This window comes from Bombus affinis, chromosome 6 (genome assembly GCF_024516045.1).
Source record: "Bombus affinis isolate iyBomAffi1 chromosome 6, iyBomAffi1.2, whole genome shotgun sequence".
Taxonomy (NCBI): domain Eukaryota; kingdom Metazoa; phylum Arthropoda; class Insecta; order Hymenoptera; family Apidae; genus Bombus; species Bombus affinis.
The window spans coordinates 6,185,307-6,191,658 of record NC_066349.1 but is presented as its reverse complement, the minus strand read 5'-3'; the positions used below and the strand labels follow the sequence as shown (position 1 = coordinate 6,191,658).

Genomic DNA, 6,352 nt, shown 5'->3' with positions numbered 1-6,352 from the left:
GTTGCCCCACCAAGAAAGTTTCTGGACGATCACAATACCCATAGACGCGTAGTATTAAACAGCTGTAGCGATCAGTCAGTGCTTCTTGCGCCGTAGTACGATTCTTCCGTCTGTTATTCTGCTTTGTTATATATTTTTTCGAAAAATTCTTATATTTCTAATAGAAAATGGCACATTATTTGGATTTTGAAGCAGAAGAAAGTGAGGTAACTAATAAAATAGTGAAATACGTGCAATTATTTGTGAACATATAATAATTGTGAACATATCTAATGTTTCATAATTTTATAGGAAGAGCAACAACTTGATGTTAAAGAAAAGAAGAAACTTAAAAAATTAGAAGCAATGCAGGACAGTGAGGATGAATATGACGACGAAGGTATGTGAAATTTTTGATACAAAAAAGTATTTAGTTACTGTTTCTTTCAAAGCTTTTTAAGGTCCTAGGAAATACATTATTACTTATACATTAAATATTATTATTTATACATTATATATATTATTTATACATATTATATATATTATTTAGACATTATTATATATATATATATATATTATTTATTCATTATACATTAAATATTAGAGTCAAGATTTATACATCATTAATAATATGTAAATTAATATTTACTGATACTTAGAAACATCTTCCTTTAAATTATATGTATGTTTAATATCTAGAAGATGATGGAGAAGTTCCCGGACTTATTGATGATAGTCCTATCGATGATGACAATGATGGTGAAGATAGTGATGGATCTGCTGATTCTAGAAAACGTAAAAAAAGTGATGATGAAGATTTTGATGATCGTTTAGAAGATGAAGATTATGACCTACTTGAAGAAAATTTAGGAGTTAAAGTTGAAAGGAAACGTCGTTTTAAGCGTTTACGTAAAATACAAGATGAAGAGTCAGAAGTGGAAGAAGAAAAAGAGATAGACGATGGAAGAGATGCTATTGCCAATGAATTGTTTCAAGGTTCTGGAGACGAGGATGAAGAAAGAAGTGAAGTTGACCACAGAGATGAAGTGGAAAGGTATGATGAGGAAGAAAGTGATGACGAAGATGATTTTATTGTGGATGGTGATGGAATACCCATAACCGAAAAGAGAAGAAAGAAAAGACCTACATATACGGATGCTGCATTGCAAGAAGCCCAAGATATTTTTGGCATTGATTTTGATTATAACGAATTTGGGAAATATGAAGAGGATGAGTTTGAAGAGGAAGAAGAGGAAGATGATGAATATAGTCATGATGATGCAGAAGACCGCCCATGGCGATCAAAAAAACATCTTAAGAGAAAGAGCACAAGGAAAAGTATTTTTGAAGTATATGAACCTAGTGAACTTATACGTGGACACTTCACCGATGTGGACAATGAGATTCGTATTACAGACATTCCTGAACGTATGCAACTTCGCGTTGTTCCCATTATACCTACAGTGGAAGATTCGGATGAATTAGATCTTGAAGCTGAATGGATATATAAACAGGCATTCTGTCAACCAACAATTTCAATACAAGATTCTCATCTAAATGAAGAAGCCAAAGAAAGAGCTAAAAAGGGTCCGCAAACAATCGGCAAAATTAAGAAAGTTTTAGATTTTATGCGTAATCAGAACTTTGAAGTTCCGTTTATTGCATTTTATAGAAAAGAATACGTGTTGCCAGAGTTAAACATCAATGATTTGTGGAAAATTTATAAGTTTGACATAAAATGGTGCCAACTTAAACAAAGAAAAGAAAATTTAGTGAAACTCTTTGAGAAGATGAGGAATTTTCAATTAGATGAGATTATGAAAAATCCAGATGCTCCATTACCTGACAACATACGAGTTATTAAAGACGGTGATATTGAACGACTTAAAAATGCTCAAACTTTTGAAGAATTAAATGATATTTATCGACATTTTATGTTGTATTATAATCAGGATGTGTCATCCATGCAAGAAAGTGCACATAAGAAGAAAAAACAAGCACAAAGGGAAGCTAAATTGAAGAAAAGACAGCAACAACTTGGAGAAGATCTACCTGAAATTGCTGATGTAGAAGATGAAGAAGAAGAAATAGACGAATCATTAAAGCAGCCGATTAGAAAAGGTCCTTACTATATTTGCAGAAAAGCTGGCCTAGACGGATTTATTAAAAAATTTGGTCTCTCACCCGAACATTTTGCTGAAAATCTTCAAGACAATTATCAGCGTCATGAAGTAGATCAAGATCCAATAGAACCTGCAATAGTAGCAAATGATTTTTGTTCTGCAATATTTACAACAAGTGACGAAGTACTTAAAGCTGCACAATTAATGGTTGCGATTCAGTTGGCGCACGAACCATTAGTTCGTAAATGCGTTAGAGAAATGTATATGGAGAGAGCAAAAGTATCCGTAAAACCAACTAAAAAAGGAATAAAGGAGATAGATGAAGGGCATGCCATCTATGGATTAAAATATCTTAAAAATAAACCTGTACGGGATCTTGTTGGTGATCAATTCTTAAAACTAATTGTAGCAGAAGAAGATAAATTAATTACACTTTCCTTTAGTGACGTGATAGAAGGAAATACTAGCAATAATTATATCGATGAAATAAAGCAACTATATTATAGGGACGAATTTAGTAAAAGTGTCCAAGATTGGAATGCATTAAGAACTGGCAGTGTTGAAGTAGCTTTAAATCGGATTATTATACCTCAATTGAAAAAAGAATTGAGATCCAATCTTTTATTAGAAGCAAAAGAATGTGTTATGAAAGCGTGTTGCCGCAAAATGTACAATTGGATAAAAATTGCTCCATATACTTGTGAATTTCCCGATGAAGATGACGAAGATTGGAATACTAGCAAAGGAATTCGTGTGATGGGTTTGGCATATGTGCCTGATCCGTCTCAAGCCGCCTTTGCTTGCATAATTTCTCCAGAAGGAGAATGTACTGATTACCTAAGATTACCGCATTTATTGAAACGTAAAAATAGTTTTATGGAAAGTGAAAAGACATTGAAAAAGGCACAGTTGCTTGGAATTAAAAATTTTATTGCCACAAAGAAACCACATGTTGTGGTAGTAAGTGGTGAATCTAGAGAAGCATTAATGATTGTATCTGATATAAAAGAATGTATAGCTAATCTTGCAAAAGAAGGACAATTTCCTACAATCCAAGTGGAAATATGTGATAATGAACTTACTAAAGTTTATGCAAATAGTAATAGAAGTATATCTGAGTTCAGAGATTATCCAGAATTGTTAAGACAAGCTATATCTTTAGCAAGAAAAATACAAGATCCTCTATTAGAATTCTCTCAGTTGTGTACCATAGATGAAGAAATTCTGTGCCTTAAATATCATCCTTTGCAAGATCAACTTTCTAAAGATGATCTTATAGAAAATTTATATTTGGAATTTATAAATCGTATAAATGAAGTAGGAGTAGATTTAAATAGAGCAGTTCAGCAGCCTTATACAGCAAACCTAGTACAATTTGTATGTGGCTTGGGACCTAGAAAAGCACAGGCTCTGATTAAGATTTTGAAACAAACTAATCAGAGATTAGAAAATAGAACACAGCTTATAACAGCATGTCATATGGGACCTAAAGTGTTTGTCAATTGTGCTGGTTTTATTAAAATTGATACAAATAGTTTAGGAGATAGCACAGAGGCATATGTGGAAGTACTAGATGGCTCGCGTGTACATCCAGAGACATATGAATGGGCAAGAAAAATGGCAGTAGATGCTTTAGAGTATGATGATGAAAATGCAAATCCTGCTGGTGCCCTAGAAGAAATTCTTGAATCACCAGAAAGATTAAAAGATTTAGATTTAGATGCATTTGCAGAAGAGCTTGAAAGACAGTGTTTTGGAAACAAGTGCATTACTCTTTACGATATAAGAGCTGAACTGAATTGTAGATACAAAGATCTCCGTGTACCTTACCAATCTCTAAATACTGAACAATTATTTGATATTTTGACTAAAGAAACTCCGGAAACTTTCTATGTCGGTAAATTAATTTTGGCAACAGTTGTTGGTATAAGCCATAGAAGACCTCGAGGAGATCAATTAGATCAAGCGAATCCTGTTCGAAATGATGAAACCGGATTATGGCAATGCCCATTCTGCTTGAAAAACGATTTTCCAGAATTGTTCGAGGTATGGAATCATTTTGATGCCGGTGCATGTCCGGGGAAAGCAACTGGAATTCGTTTAAGGTTGGATAATGGAATATCTGGATACATTCACGTAAAAAATCTGTCTGATAAACATGTCGCTAGTCCAGAGGAAAGAGTACGTGTCGGACAAGTAATTCATTGTCGTATAATTAAGATCGAAGTAGAACGATTTAGTGTCGAATGTACTAGCAAGACGAGTGATCTTATTGATAAAAATCACGAATGGAGACCTCAGCGAGACGTTTATTATGAAGTAGAGGCAGAAGAAAAAGATATGAAAACAGATGAGGATGCTAAGAAATTACAACAACGACAAACTTATGTAAAACGTCTTATAGTTCATCCTAGTTTCCATAATATAAGTTTTGCAGAAGCTGAAAAGTTAATGCCAACTATGAGGCAAGGGGAAGCAATAATACGACCTAGCAGTAAGGGAGCCGATCATTTGACCGTAACATGGAAAGTTACAGAAAATATTTATCAACATATTGATGTAAGGGAAGAAGGCAAAGAAAATGCATTCTCTTTGGGTCGCAGTTTATGGATTGGCAATGAAGAATTTGAAGATTTGGATGAAATTATCGCTAGACATATTAATCCGATGGCTGCTTATGCTTCGGAACTTTTAGATTTTAAATATTACAAAACAAGCGTAGAAGGCATTAAAGATAAAGCAGAAGAAATTTTGAAGGAACAGAAGAAGCAAAATCCTGGAGGAATACCATATATTGTATCTGCAACTAAGGTATGTTCGAAAATATTTAATATTTGCTTATATTCCTACTTCAAAATTTTTATTTTTCAATTAAATTAATATTTTTTGTTATACATTTTAGAATTATCCTGGAAAATTTTTACTTTCGTATTTACCACGAACTCGTTGCCGTCATGAATATGTTACTGTAATAGCCGATGGATTTCGATTTAGAGATCAAATGTTTAATAGAATAAATGACTTGTTCCGCTGGTTCAAAGAACACTTTAGAGATCCTATGCCAGGACAAGCTACACCTGGTACTCCACATGGAACTATGACTTCCAGAACACCATACAATGGTACTCCAGGAGTGAATGGTAAGTTTCATATTACTAAGAATTTGGATCCTATAATAATTTTTATTCTACTGAAATTAACTTCCTTTTTGTCTGTTTCTTTTTTTTCAGGAGTGAATGCAGATACAATACAGAGGGTAGCACAGAATATGCCACACGACATGTTACATTCACTCTCGAAAGTAGCAAATCAAACTCCACATCATTATCCACCATACACTCCAGGAGCTGCTAGTGTTAATAATTATGGAATGTATGGAAGTACGCCTTATACGCCTTCCGGCCAAACTCCGTTTATGACCCCCTATCATACACCACACCACACGCCTCATCATCCACAAACACCCAGCCACTCTCAAGGACCATTCTTACAACCAATTCCTCCAGCAATGAATTCAAATTCACATACAACTGCAAGATCACATAGATCTGTCACTAGTACATCTAATGCAACGAATTGGACAAAAGCGGCGGAAGCATGGGCTCGATCAAAGCAATCTTCTAATTCATTTTCTAATTATAATAATACTACTCCAAGATATGATGAATCTAGAAAAACGCCACGAAATCAAGAAGATCAAAATGGGAGAGCAACTCCGCGCAATAGAACCCCATCTGCACGTACTCCGTCTTATAAATCTCCTAGAGAAACTCCATTTACAAATTCTAGTCCCCGGAGTATGTCTAAGTGGAGATGGTACTCCCCTATATGATGAAAGTTGATAATCATACGTTTTACATGTATATGTAGCTAGAACAATTGGTTATTTGAAACAATACTCTATCGAATAGAGTATACTCTATTAACAAAAGAAAAAGAGTAAATTGAACCATAAATGTGTATGGTTTCATTTTCTGTTAATTGGCACAAAGCATTTTCTATATCAAATATGTATTACTAGTACAAATTATGCACTTTTTATAGAATCTTTTCTGAGGTTTTTGCTACAAATGTACAATTTTGATCGAGAAGTGTGTAATATATATGTACATAAAAAAGGAGGAAATTAACAGAAATGATTTAATTTTATATTTAACTTTATATTTCAATTTAGCAAAACAAATTTTATCATGAAAATGTTGTTTTCCTTCTTTATATGTACATTATGCTCTTTTTATAGAATCTTTTCT

At 33.5% G+C, this 6,352-nt stretch overlaps 1 pseudogene; it reads left to right on the top strand.

Moving 5' to 3' along the window:
- The first annotated feature begins 297 nt into the window (after positions 1-297).
- On the top strand, positions 298-6,069 carry LOC126917347 (transcription elongation factor SPT6-like; annotated as a pseudogene).
- Positions 6,070-6,352: the final 283 nt, after the last annotated feature.